Genomic DNA, 15,776 nt, shown 5'->3' with positions numbered 1-15,776 from the left:
AGCTCCTCTGTCCCACATGTTTGATAACTCTATGTGTGTGTGTGTGTGTGTGTGTGTGTGTGTGTGTGTGTTTACATGGTTTGTCATGGCTTTGTCTTATGGTTAAGCTTCAGTTGTTCACTCTTTTCCCTGGTTTTCATGATGCTCCATTTAGCTCCATTTATTGACTACCTTCCCGCTCTGTTTCACTCCCCAACTTCCTGACATCAATGCCTACATTTCCCAAATAAAATACTTGCACTCAAATATTTGTTCAGAATCTACGTCTAAGCAATCTAAGACACCTTGAAAAGATAAGACACATATTAAAATGTATATTTATTTGGATACCCAATTGGTTATATTTTTCAAAGTGTTCGTTCCTGGTCACCTCAGTGTGCTATTTGTAAACATATTGCTTAGAGTAGATTTACTTCTATAAATGTGTGATCTATTTCAAATTTGTAGATTTTTCCTAAATTAAGTCTGAGATAATGACATTCATTCTAATTCCGATAAAGGTTTACTGCCAACCCCTTATGTTTACTGCATCTCTCATATTATTTTTTTCACACTCAGTGTCCCAGTCGTGATCCCATTTAGTTTTCCCTGTTCCAGGAGGAAGACGAGCAACCTATTTTATGTCCTATGTCCCTTTGGTAGTCTTCTATAGCTTTATAAATAGCTTTCTACCCTATATACCTGTTAATTAGGACATGAACCTCATCAGTTGGGTCTCCCTCAATATCTTACTCCTCAAGTGTTTTTTCTACCTCATGCCCTAATTATTGATCTTCTGTTCTTTAACTTTTTCCACTGAAACCCAGAGATTCTGGTCTCCTATCTCTAAATTCCCAAAACTCTTCCTTTCCTCTCATCAATTACCTGACTTGCCCATATTAATCCTATAGCAGTATGTCATTTCAAAACTTTTCCTTAATCACTTTATGAAATATGGGAATTATAAGCAAAAATAATTTGTAAGACAAATATATTATTCTTCTTTAAAGAAACAAATAATAATAGAAATGTTTTTTGATAAATGACTTTGCAATATTTTTCACAGTATTAATAAAATAAACCTAATGTTTCTTTAGGAGTTTATAAATCTACTTTGATTATATTCATAAGCTACCTCTTTTGACGAAGCTGTTACCAACACTCTTGTTTGAATATGCAGTGCTACAAAACAATAGCATTAACCCAGGTCATGTTTAAAAACTCCTATTCATCTTAGTGGGAAATTAATTTTAAGCTTACTTGTAACCATTTAGAGATTTGCACATCTAGGTCACTTGTCCAATATGCCAATACTCTGATTGAAGAACTAAAGCTAAATAATAAGCCTTCTTGGTGTTACTGTTCATTATATAACATCGAGTACCTATTCTCAGAAGGACTTTCTGATTGGCTACTTCAGAAGGACTAATAGACAACAAAATGTTGAAGAATAAAGATAATCATCAACAATGTTTCAGCCGATTATTTAGAACATTATAATACTTCTTTCTGGCAATTATATTATTTTTATGAAGCAAATAAAAAATAAAATTCTATACTTCATTCTCGACAAAAACCCTTGTCAAAATAGCTGTCATCTTCATTAATACCACACACACGTGCACGTGCGCACACACACACCAATATCATGCTTATGCATGAGTAAGAGTAGAAGTTTTTTCTTAAATTCAGGAACTACACTGGCTATCACCATTGCCAAAAGAAGTTAGTCAAGAGAGTGAAATTCTAGGTACAAATATGGAAAAGGAGTGACATTATTATTTTAAATTATTTTATTATTATTTTAAATACACAGAAACATTAAAATAGCTAAAATAAAAACCACAATTAAATCTTCAGTGTATTGCCCATAGATTATAAAAGTTGAAAAAATTTTAAATATACATTTTTTACTTTTTTTTCTCATCACAAATATGGCATATTTCTTTTTTTATTGTTTTTTTTGAATTTTATTTAATTTTTTTATACAGCAGGTTCTTATTAGTTATCTATTGTATACATATTAGTGTATACATGTCAATCCTAATCTCCCAATTCATCCCACCAGCACCACAACCATCCCCCCCTTTCCCCCCTTGGTGCCCATATGTTTGTTCCCTGCATCTGTGTTTCTATTTCTGCCTTGAAAACCGGTTCATCTGTACCATTTTTCTAGATTCCACATATATGCGTTAATATAAGATATTTGTTTTTCTCTTTCCGACTTACTTCACTTTTTATGACAGACTCTAGGTCCATCCACATCTCTAAAATGACCTAATTTTGTTCCTTTTTATGGCTGAGTAATATGCCATGTTTATATGTGCCACATCTTCTTTATCCATTCATCTGTCGATGGACATTTAGGTTGTTTCCATGTCCTGGCTATTGTAAATAGTGCTGCAATGAACATTGTGGTACATGACTCTTTTTGAATTATGGTTTTCTCAGGGTATATGCCCAGTAGTGGGATCACTGCGTCATATGGTAGTTCTATTTTTAGTTTTTTAAGGAACCTCCATACTGTTCTCCATAGTGGCTGTATCAATTGACATTCCCACCAACAGTGCAAGAGGGTTCCCTTTTCTCCACACCCTCTACAGCATTTATTGTTTGCAGATTTTTGGATAATGCCCATTCTAACCAGTGTGAGGTGATACCTCATTGTCAAAGAGTGTTCTTCCTATGGTTTCCTCTGAGAGTTTTATAGTGTCCAGTCTTACATTTAGGTCTTTAATACATTTTGAGTTTATTTTTGTGTATAGTGTTAGGGAGGGTTCTAATTTCATTCTTTTATACGTAGCTGTCCACTTTTCCCAGCACCACTTATTGAAGAGACTGTCTTTTCTCCATTGTATATCCTTGCCACCTTTGTCATAGATGAGTTGACCATACGTGCATGGGTTTATCTCTGGGCTTTCTATCCTGTTCCATTGATCTATATTTCAGTTTTCCTGCCAGTGCCATATTGTCTTGATTACTGTAGCTCTGTAGTATAGTCTGGAGTCAGGGAGTCTGATACCTCCAGCTCCGTTTTTTCCCCTCAAGACTGCTTTGGCTATTCGGGTTCTTTTGTGTCTCCATACAAATTTTAAGATGATTTGTTCTAGTTCTGTAAAATATGCCATTGGTAATTTGATAGGGATTGCATTGAATCAGTAGATGGCTTTGGGTAGTATAGTCATTTTCACAATATTGATTCTTCCAATCCAAGAACATGGTATATCTCTCCATCTGTTTGTATCATCTTTAATTTGTTTCAACAGTGTCTTATAGTTTCCTGCATACAGGTCTTTTGTATCCTTAGGTAGGTTTATTCCTAGGTATTTCATTCTTTTTGTTGCAATGGTAAATGGGAGTGTTTCCATAATATCTCTTTCAGATTTTTCATCATTAGTGTATAGGAATGCAAGAGATTTCTGTGCATTAATTTTGTATCCTGCAACTTTACCCAGTTCATTGATTAGCTGTAGTAGTTTTCTGGTGGCATCTTTAGGATTACCTATTTATAGTATCATGTCATCTGCAAACAGTGACCATTTTACTTCTTTTCCAATTTGTATTCCTTTTATTTCCCTATCTTCTCTGATTGCCATGGCTAGGACTTCCAAAACTATGTTGAATAATAGTGGTGAGAGTGGACATCTGTGTCTTCTTCCTGACCTTAGAGGCAATGCTTTCAGTTTTTCACCATTGAAAATGATGTTTGCTCTGGGTTTGTCATATATGGCCTTTATTATGTTGAGGTAGGCTGCCTCTATGCCCAGTTTCTGGAGAGTTTTTATTTTATAATTTGTTAATATGGTATATCACATTGATTGATTTGCGTATATTGAAGAATCCTTGCATCCCTGGGATAAATTCCACTTGATTATGGTGTATGATCCTTTTATTGTGTTGTTGGATTCTGTTTGTTAGTATTTTGCTGAGGATTTTTGAGCCTATATTCATCAGTCTTATTGGTTTGTAATTTTCTTTTTTTGTAGTATCTTTGTCTGGTTTTTGTATGAGGGTGATGGCCTCATAGAATGAGTTTGGGAGTGTTCCTTCCTCTGCAACTTTTTGGAAGAGTTTGAGAAGGATGGGTGTTTGCTCTTCTCTAAATGTTTGATAGAATTCACCTGTGAAGCCATCTGGTCCTGGACTTTTGTTTGTTGGAAGATTTTTAATAACATTTTAAATTTCATTACTTGTGATTGGTCTGTTTATATTTTCTATTTCTTCCTGGTTAGTCTTGGAAGGATACCTTTCTAAGAATTTGTCCATTTCTTCCAGGTTGTCCATTTTATTGGCATAGTAGTCTCTTATAAGGCTTTGTATTTCTGTGGTGTCTGTTGTAACTTCTCCTTTTTCATTTCTAATTTTATTGATTTGAGTCATCTCCCTCTTTTTCTTGATGAGTCTGGCTAAAGGTTTATCACTTTTGTTTATCTTCTCAAAGAACCAGATTTTAGTTTATTGATCTTTGCTATTCTGTTTTTTGTTTCTCTTTCATTTATTTCTGATCTGATCTTTATGGTTTCTTTCCTTCTACTAACTTTGGGTTTTGTTTGTTCTTCCCTCTCTAGTTCATTTAGGTGTAAGGTTAGATTGTTTATTTGAGATTTTTCTTGTTTCTTGAGATAGGAGTGTATTGCTATAAGCTTCCCTCTTAGAACTACTTTTGCTACATTACATAGACTTTGGTTGTCGTGTTTTCATTGACATTTGTCTCTAGGTATTTTTTGATTTCCTCTTTGATTTCTTCAGTTATCTCTTGGTTATTTAGTAATGTATTGTTTAGCCTCCATGTGTTTGTGTTTTTTACGGGTTTTTTCCCTGTAATTTATTTCTAATCTCATAATGTTGTGGTTGGAAAAGATGCTTGATATGATCTCAATTTTCTGAAATTTACCAAGGCTTGATTTGTGACCCAAGATGTGATCTATCCTGGAGAATGTTCCATGTGCACTTGAGAAGAAACTGTATTCTGCTGCTTTCAGGTGTAATGTCATATAAATATCAATTAAATCTATCTGGTCTATTGTGTCATTTAAAGCTTGTGTTTCCTTATTAATTTTCTGTCTGACTAATCTGTCCATTGGTGTAAGTGAGGTGTTAAAGTCCCCCTCTATTACTGTGTTACTGTCAATTTCCTCTTTTATAGCTGTTAGCCATTGCCTTATGTATTGAGATGCTCCTATATTGGGTGCATATATATTTATAATTGTTATATCTTCTTGGGTTGATCCCTTGATCATTATGTAGTGACCTTCCTTGTCTCTTGCAACATTCTTTATTTTAATGTCTATTTTATCTGATATGAGTATCGCTACTCCAGCTTTCTTTTGATTTCCATTTGCATGCAATATCTTTTTCCATCCCCTCACTTTCAGTCTGTAGGTGTCCCTAGGTCTGAAGTGGGTCTCTTGTAGACAGCATATATATGGTCTTGTTTTTGTATCCATTCAACAAGCCTCTGTCTTTTGGTTGGAGCATTTAATCCATTCACATTTAAGGTAATTATTGATATGTATGTTTCTATGACCATTTTCTTAATTGTTTTTGGTTTGTTTTTGTAGATCCTTTTCTTCTCTTGTGTTTCCCACTTTGAGAAGCTCCTTTAGCATTTGTTGTAGAGCTAATTTGGTGGTGTTGAATTCTCTTAGCTTTTGCTTGTCTTAAAACTTTTGATTGCTCCATCAAGTCTTAATGAGATCCTTGCCAGGTAGAGTAATATTGGTTGTAGGTTCTTCCCTTTCATCCCTTTAAATATGTCATGCCATTCCCTTCTGGCTTGTAGAGTTTCTGCTGAGAAATCAGCTGTTAACCTTATGGGAGTTCCCTTGCATATTATTTGTCATTTTTCCCTTGTTGCTTTTAATGATTTTTCTCTGACTTTAATTTTGGTCAGTTTGATTACTATGTGTCTCGGCATGTTTCTCCTTCGATTTATCCTTCCTGGGACTCTCTGTGCTTCCTGAACTTTGGTGGCTATTTCCTATCCCATGTTAGGGAAGTTTCCAACTATAATCTCTTCAAATATTTTCTCAGGTCCTTTCTTTCTCTGTTTTCCTTCTTGGACCCCTGTAATGCAAATGTTGGTGCAATTAATGTTGTACCAGAGGTCTCTTATGCTGTCTTCATTTCTTTTCATTTGTTTTTCTTTATTCTGTTCTGCAGCAGTGAATTCCACCATTCTGTTTTCCAGGTCATTTATCCGTTCTTCTACCTCAGTTATTTTGCTATTGATTCATTCGAGTGTATTTTTCATTTCAGTTATTGTATTGTTTATCTCTGCTTGTCCTTTAATTCTTCTAAGTGTTTGTTCATTAATTCTTCTAGTTGTTTGTTAAACATTTATTGCATCTTCTCAATCTTTGCCTCCATTTTTTTCCTGAGGTCCTGGATCATCTTCCCTATCATCATTCTGAATTCTTTTTCTGGAAGTTTTCTGTCTCCACTTCATTTAGTTGTTTTTCTGGGGTTTTGTCTTGTTTCTTCATCTGGTACATAGTCTTCTGCCTTTTCATTTTGTCTGTCTTTCTGTGAATGTGGTTTTTGTTCCACAGGCTGCAGGATTGTAGTTCTTCTTGCTTCTGCTATCATCCTTCTGGTGGATGGGACTATCTAAGAGGCTTGTGCAAGCTTCCTGATGGGAGGGACTGGTTGTGGGTAGAGCTGGGTGTTGCTCTAGTGGGAAGAGCTCAGTAAAATTTTAACCCACTTGTCTGCTGTTGGGTGGGGCTGAGTTCCTTCCCTGTTGGTTGTTTGCCCTGAGCCAACCCAGCACTGGAGCCTACCTGGCTGTTTGGTGGGGCTAATGGCGGACTCCAGGAGGGCCCATGCCAAGGACTACTTCCCAGAACTTCTGCTTCCAGTGTCCTTGTCCCTGCAGTGAGCCACAGCCACACCCTGCCTCTGCAGGAGACCCTCTAACACTAGCCGGTAGATCTAGTTCAGTCTCCTGTGGTGTCACTGCTCCTTCCCCCTGGGTCCTGATGTGCACACTACTTTGTGCGTGCCCTCCAAGAGTGGAGTCTCTGTTTCCCCCAGTCCTGTAGAAATCCTGCAGTCAAATCCCGCTAGCCTTCAATGTCTGATTCTCTGGGAATTCCTCCTCCTATTGCCAGATGCCCAGTTGGGAAGCCTGACGTGGGGCTCAGAACTTTCACTCCAGTGAATGGACTTCTGTGGTATAATTGTTCTCCAGTTTGTGAGTCACCCACCCAGTGGTTATGGGATTTGATTTTATTGTGATTGCGCCCCTCCTACCATCTCATTTTGGCTTCTCCTTTGTCTTTGGATGTGGGTTATCTTTTTTGGTGAATTCCAGTGTCTTCCTGTTGATGATTGTTCAGCAGTTAGTCATGGTTCCGGTGCTCTCGCAAGAGAGAGTGAGCGCACATCCTTCTATTCTGCCATCTTGAACCAATCTCCCATTTTTTACTTTTTATGTACTATCAGCATAGTTGATTTTAGACAGTGTTGTAGGGTCTTTTGTTTAGGTTAATTAATTTGTACCATCTATATATACTCCCTAGAGGGAATTTGTTATATCTCTTCCTTTTTCCCATTTTTCTGGAGCTTGCTTTATGTTTACAGATAATATGTTTAATGGATCTATTTCTTGAGTGATCATCCTTAGATATTATTGATTACTACATGCTATGATGGATGATGATTACTTATAATACCCCTACTTTCTTTCCTACATTCTACCAATGACGATATGTCACTGCTTTTGGTAACAATTTCCCACTACAATTTTAAACAATATAGTTATATTTGTGTGTGTGTTCATTCAAAAGTAGACGCATACTTTTATTTCCTTAAGAAGGTATTACCTGCCATAGTCTCCATGTCTTCTTGACTTCTTACATTTGCATTTATGTCATCTCTTCACATATTTTTACATTGCTAAGTTTGATGCTACTTAAATGTATTGTATGAAACACTTTATGTAGAATTACTCATACATATGTACACATATACATGTGTATTGTGTCAATACTAGCAGGATGTTCCACCATGTTAACTGTGATTATTTCTGATAGTGGTATATATCACAAGATTTTTCTTTTCTTGATGATTTTAAGGAAACTATTAAACAGTATTTTTTTTTACTTCAGACCTTATAATTTCTATTCTAGAGGTTTGATTTGAGTCTTTTTAATATAATCTATGTATCTGCTTAACATGTTCAGTCTTTCTTCTAGCTTGTTGAATACATGGAATACAGATTTAGTATTTTAAAAATATCCTTGTGTACTAATCATATACTCTGTGTCATTTTAAAGGCAGTTTTTGTTGACTAATATTTGTGCTTATTATATGGTGTTTTTCTTCTTTGCCTTCCTAGTAATTTTTTATTGGATATATGGCAGATATTGTAATTTTTACCTTTTGTGTGATATATGCACATACATATATATTTATATATTTTATATATTACATATATTTTTATATATACATATATAAATATATGTGTGTATAAAATATATATTACATATAATGTATTATATTTATATAGTCAAATATATTTTAACTATATAAACTATATACATATTTTACCTTTTTGTGTGACATATATCACACAAAAAGATAAAAATCACAATATCTGCCATCTATCATATATATATTTCTTTCAGCTTGCTTGGACTTTCTTCTGGAATGTACTTATTAGAAACAGTTTGATCATTTTAGGTCTTGCTTTAATCTTTGTAGGCAGGACTAAGAGAGGTATGGTATTGGTAACTATAACAACATCAAGGCACATATTGTTGATGAAAGAAATGTCTAGAACAGAAAAGATTATGAGTCAGGAGGACCTTAAACTCAACTGTCTCCATCATAGAGAAGAATATCAGTTTCATGACAAAAAAGGATCCCAGTTGCCAGCTATGATATTCACAATAGTGGTCAATAGATCCTTTATGTTTCCCACTATTTCCATGGACTCCACACCACTGGCCTACTTCTAGTCTTTGTCAATCATGGCAAAGGCTACAGTCAAGTGGTCTTCATTGGAGGTTGCTCTCTTAGCTCCATGAGCTTCAGATCAGAAAACAGGTGCTTCAAATCGGAGACATTATTCTTCATCCACTTTATTATAGCTGGCTTTACACACAAGTTTCTCACTGGGCTGTCAACAAGCCTTCAGTCTTAGAAACATGTCTCATGGGTATGGTATGATCCGTGTCGGCTGTGCATAACACAATTGCAGTAAATTTGGTCAAGATTGGGACTTAGCTCTTATTTTTCTGATTTTGCCAGGTCCGAGGGAAGTGTGGAACAAGTCCAGCAACCTAGTTGGCTGCAGCAATCTTTCAGGCATTAATCATGAATAGAAGCTCCAATAGATTGTTATTAGTTTTCCACAGCTGCTCTGAACAATATAAACATCCTCCTGCACATTCACACCCTCACCTATTTCCATACCTATCTCCTAGTTGCTGAATTTTTCAGTAAACATTTTGCCTAATTCCATTCCTAGGCAGTAGGCAGTTTTCTGAGATGAGTCCTGGTAGCATCTGCAGCTAAAGGTTTTATTTGGCATTTTGATCATCTACTTTGGCAACATTTCACTCTAGTGACACTGCTTTTGATGCAGATAAAACCAAAGTCATACCACACACTGAATTACTAATTGCTTTATGCTGTTACTCCACCATTTTCCATTGCTTATGTCTTGACTATGTAATCATTGTTCACTGTATTCAAGTAGCATACAACTCTCATATCTTTTTTGTTTCAATTTTTTTAATATTTTAAATTAATTTTAGACTTAAAGAAAAGTTACAAAAAATGTATGGAGAATCTCTGTACACCCTTCACCCATCTTGTTAAATCTTGCATACCCATAGTATAATCATCAAAACTAAGAAATTAACATTGGTACATTATTATTAATCTACAACTTTATTCAGATACATCATATTTATTAAACAACTTTTTTGAGTTTCATAATTCCTTTTTTTCTCATGCACTTTTGGTGTACCGAAGGATTCGTTGATACATATTTAAGGACTTCCAGTTGATTGATAACAATATAACATTTCTGAAATTCCCTCTCTCTTTCCCTTTTGAAGTTTCTCTCTTTCATCTCCCATTTGGACTAAATTCTCTTTAGGCCTGGACACATCTGTCACCTTGCAACTTCTCTTTATTGCTCTCCAGATTTTCACCTATTGTTTCCTGAATACCAGATTATCCATTTTTATATTTTCACCTTTAATTAGTTAGAACAAGTCTTAAATGATGTCTGAAGAAAGAGTGTGGGAGGTAAACTATTCTTTAATGTCTGAAAACTACAGTTATTTCTAGCTTCACATTTGAATTATAATTTGGCTGGGTATAGAATTCTAATTTGATATTTATTTCTCACAGAACATTGAAGTTTTGTTTTCCTTCTCCCAGTATCTGTTGTTGAAGATGAGGACACCCTGATTCTCATTAAGAAACCTGTTTTTCTCTCTGGGGGTTTAAAAAATTTTTTTACTCTGCATTTCTAAACTTGATAATAATATGTCCAGATCTGGTTCTTTTTTATTAGTTGTTCTGGACACTTTCAATTTAAAGGCTTTTGCCCTTTGGCTATGAGAAATTCTCTGCTAATTTTTTAAAATAATTTCTTCTTATTCCTACCATTATTACTTTTTGGAATTCATAATAGCATGAGTATAGAATTCCTGGATTAATCCTCTACATCTTTAAAATATTTTTCTCATATTTTATGATTTGTGCTTTTGTTCAACTTCTTGACTATTGCAGAAGTCAAACCCATCTACACGATTTTTTATTTTTGTAATCAGATTTGTAGTCCCTAAAGTGTCTTCCTTTTTCTCTATGATTCCTTTACTTTTAATAGCATTGTGCCCTTTTTCTTTATGATTGTAATAACTTCTTAAGTCTTCCTGATTATATTACTTAGAGCTTAAAACAAAATCTTGTATTCATTGAGTTACCTCTGTTTCCTCTGAAATTTCATTTTGTAGAATTTCATCTAACGTCTTGTGATGCTTAGTAGAATATTCATATTTAAGAATGAAATGAGAGAAAATCTGCTTGCCTACTAGCAGACTTCACTACATGGGGAGTTGTCAGTGAGTCAGCCACTGGGTCCCCCACAGCCCAGAATGGTAATGCCTCTGCTCTGTGAGCTCCAGATCCACACCAGCTGCCCTATTTTCCACAGGGAGTTTGCTTACTTTCTTTAAGTGGAACATTTCTTTTGTTCTTATTGGTTTTTTTCCCCTGGGAATTAAACATCTGGCTGCTGCAGTTTTGTGCAGAAAAGTGGGAGTAGAAGTGGGAATTCAATTGTTAAGTTTATTTACTTTCCATTAGGCCTCATGATTTCAACTCCTTGCTCAGTTTCACCCTCATCTGTACTTTGCCCTGTCAAATCTGAAGTTTCTTTGAAGTTTTGCTGGGTTTATGGGTTGCCCCTTTGGCTGCAAGATCTAAGCAGGGATCTTATTTGTCCTACTTCATGAGTTGCCAGTCATCTATCTGCTTTCCACTTTACAGAATGTGTGGAAATTTTTTATCCACTCATAGACTTGCCTCCCATTTTGTTTTTATAATTTATGGGTTTATGACCTTAAACTTTTATATGGTATTATCTTAATTGGATCTTGGAGGGCAAAAAGATCATTGTGTGCAAGAAATCAACAAATCAACCACCTTGATACAAAAGTCATTGATAATTTTCAAAAAAATTATCCCTACTACACTAAGGTGAAGAGACTGAGCATAAAGGAAGATAAAAGGGGAACCCTTTAGGAATATTTGGTAATACAATGAAGGAGTGTTAAGAGTTCAGTGTTAGAGTGCAATGAGCATAAACAGGAAGGGATAGATTCCAGACATTTGGGAGATAGAATAGAAAGGACTTACTGACAGAGTAGATGGAGTGTATTAGTTTGCTGTTGCTGCCATAACAAATTACCAGAAATTTGGCAGTTAACACAACATCCATTTATTATCTCACAGTTCTGATGGTCACAAGTTCAGGGGGCTCAGCTGGGTTCAAGGGGCTCAGCTGGGTTCTTTGCTTCCAGTCTCACAAAGGCTGAAATCAAGCTCTTGGCAGGGCTGGAGGCTCTGAGAGAGAATTGTTTCCAGGCTTATTCGGGTTGTTCACTGAATTCAATTCCACGTGGTTGTAAGACTAAGATCCCTGTTTTTTCTTGCTGGCTGTCATCTAGGGGTATCCCTGAGGCCCAGCCTCCCTCTGGTCCCTCCACATAGCCTCCTACATCTCAGATCCAGCAACAGCACACTGTATTCTCAAGCTGCCTCATCGCTCTGACTGACTCTTCTGCCCTCCTCTTCCATTTTTAAGGTTGCGTGTGATTACATTTGTTTCACCTTCTTCCTATTTTAAAATTAGCTGATTATTAACCTTAGCTCCGTTTGCAAAATCTCCTCATAGAAGTTCCTAGATTAGTGTTTGACTGAATAACCAAAGGACAGGGGTCTTGGTGTATGGGGTGGGGGGTATCTTTAGAATTTTTCCAACCACTGGGAAGATGACTAAAAGGGGGAAATAGGAGATGACTTCCAACTTTCTAGTTTGGGTAGTGTCCCTTAATTAGTTTCCTCACTATCTATATTTGAAGCATTTTTCATCTTAAACATATAATCTCAGCATCACAGCACAAGGAAGACCCAGCCAAATGCATACTTTTAAATCTCACATAGATTACTATCCCTGAATCTTTACCTGCTTTGTTCTTATTAAACTAGGACAATGAAGCTACAATAGAAATCTCTGTAAATAAACAAGCAAGCAAACAAAGAGTTTTAAGCTCAGTAGCCAATTCAATAGCTTTCCCTCATCTGGGCCCTCTCCTGAGGCTCCTTTGCTTTGTGTAATTAAAGGCCACACCCCAAGCTGAAAGCACCCCCAGAGAAAATTAAGTTGGAAAGGAGAAAATGATGTGGGTACCAGATTTTAAATCTTCTAGTATCCCATAAGCTAACAGCCACCAAAGACTACTGGAGTCTCTTACAGCTGTTAGAGAATGATCTACTATCCTTCTCCCTCAATGGTAAATATTCTGCTCCCACCACTGAATCTCCTAACTTCCATGGTCTATACTTCTCTTTCCTTCTCTGTTCCATTCCACATAATAACCTAGAGACTATCAAATTCCCTTCCTGGGGTAGATGGGCTGGCAGAATGGAGGATGAAGAAGGGTGCATGAGAACAACAACAAAAAAGATGATAGGAACCAATGTTGTATTATTATTATTTTGTAACATCTTTATTGGAGTATAATTGCTTTACAATGGTGTGTTAGTTTCTGCTTTATAGCAAAGTGAATCAGTTATACATATACATATGTCCTCATATCTCTTCCCTCTTGCGTCTCCCTCCCTCCCACCCTCCCTATCCCTCCCTCCCACCCTCCCTATCCCACTCCTCTAGGTGGTCACAAACCATCTAGCTGATCTCCCTGTGTTATGCGGCTACTTCCCACTAGCTATCTATTTTACGTTTGGTAGTGTATATATGTCCATGCCACTCTCACTTTATTATTGATATGTGCTTTCTTTTCTACATAGTTAGGTACATTCCATAAAAAAATAGAAACAAAGACAAAACTAAGTCTTTGGGATGCCTTTGGAATTCAAGAATCTCCATCTTTCTCTCTCTCTCTCTCTCTGTGTATGTGTGTGTGTGTGTGTGTGTGTGTGTGTGTGTGTAAATTAGCATTCTGTCCATAGATGTTTTTTGTAACCCCAGTAAAGAAACAAAATCTGGTTGACCTTGAGAATGACTGAATAAACTGCTTTCTGTAAACCAGATAATGTATTTGGTAAACATATAAAAAAGGCTTGTGCTTTCTTGAAAAATTGTACCTTTGATTTTCACAGAGAAAACATCTATCCAAGAAACCAGCCCCAATGCCATGACACAGCCCTCTGTGTGGACATGAGATTGCTGTCTGCTGGATGTTTTTAACAGGGCTAATTAAGTTCATTCACAAATCCTCTTTATTAAAGAGTTCACACTGAAATATCTCTACACATGCAATAGGACAGTATTATTGAAAAGTCTTTGTTTCTAATCACAATACCAGGGTGATAATGAGACATTAGAACATGCCCTCATGTGAGTAAGAACTAAGAACACTCCCACTCTCTGCTCAAACCCTGCAAGGGGACGTATTTGGATAGCAGTGCTCCATCACCACAGATCCTAGAATGTTTTTCATAAAAGTCCAGTGTCCAGATACCATATTCTGAAGTCTTTTTTTTTGTTCATGCTATTCAGAATATAAATGCAAACAGATTATGTGATGGAGCCTTCCTTTGAGCAACCCTTCTGTTTATAATTACCAACTAATTCATCAGAATAAAAATCAATCCTTTAGGTGTTTGAGCCAACCCTTGTATTATTATTATTTTTAAAAGTGCTATGTATAGGCTATGTTAAAATACTCGTCTTGGGAGAGCTTTGTTCAAAAAATAGTACGCTAGATTACATGAATATATTGCAAAGCTATTTCTGGAAAAATTAAGAGTGGAAAAGTAAAATATATTTTACTTGGAGTCTCTTATTTTATTTTACATACCTACTTTAAAGTGTTCTTTTCCTCAACTTCTGAATAGAGAAATTTTGTTTTGATACCTAAGAGTTTCAGACCAGGCATTTCCTCATGTTTTCTGTGAAGTCAATTTAAAAGTACATTAGCAGTGCATGTGGATTTAGTCAGGGACTCAGGATGTGAAATTTTGAACATATTTCTCCAAAGGTGAACTCTTCAAATTATGACTATGAAAGTAATTTATTCCAGCCAAACACCCTTCCACATATTGTTAACAGTGCTATGTGCTTCAATTCATTTAACTGCTTTTTAATTCAGTAGTTATTCAGATTTAATAGAGCCATTTCTTCATCATTTTGCATTTAGTGATAAATGGTGCCAGAATTTATGATAAATTAAACTGCAAAGGACCATGTTAAAATTATCTTAAGGGTTTCACATAAAAGGAATCCGCACCTATTTTGTTCAGAACAGCCACCTGAAAGTTCACGTGGTGAAAAGAGCTCCTTACTGGGCATAAACTATGAGATCTATTTGAAAGTTAAGTTTTAATTATACTTATCCCTCACCCCTTACCATTGGCAGTGGCCATCCAGCTGGGGGACTGACAACGTGGATGCTTTAAACTAGGGGTTCTTTCTTGTTTTAATATTGATTTAACAAGTGGAAGAACATTCAGGTTGGAGCTTTGATGAATATCCTTACACAACAAAAGCTACCAGATACAGGGGGCAACTTTTTAAAAGTTTGGAGAAGAGATGAGGCATCAAGGGGCTATGGGAGAGATAAATTGGGCAGGGCCAAGTGGTGGGAGAGAGGGGAGTTGTAGTTGGACAGCCCTGCCAATTACTAGCCCTATTATCCTTTCTCCTTCCTACTAAATGTACTGGCTTAACAGCTACCACAAAGGGAGATGAGGGGCTGAATTCACGGGGCCTCTTCCTTTCCCTCCTTCTCATACCACATTTTGAAAATGAAAAAAAAAATGTGATTCCTTGTCTAAAGTATCAGAAATGGTTTGCAGCCATTATCTCTACCATTTTCCAGACATGTTAAAATGTATAAACTAGCTTAATTAGGTTTTTTCTCCCTGCTCATCTATACTTCCAGACAGGCAAGCTGGGCTGGTTAGTCAGGAAAGAGATCAGGAGAAAACTATGCAAATGAAAAATTCTGTCCTTAAGGTTAACTACCTCTAGGTCACTCTTGACAACTAATGAGAGACCAGGGAGAACCTGCTCTCAAATACATTCATTT

This window comes from Hyperoodon ampullatus (assembly GCF_949752795.1).
Source record: "Hyperoodon ampullatus genome assembly, chromosome: 8".
NCBI lineage: Eukaryota > Metazoa > Chordata > Mammalia > Artiodactyla > Ziphiidae > Hyperoodon > Hyperoodon ampullatus.
This window is presented reverse-complemented; position numbering follows the sequence as displayed.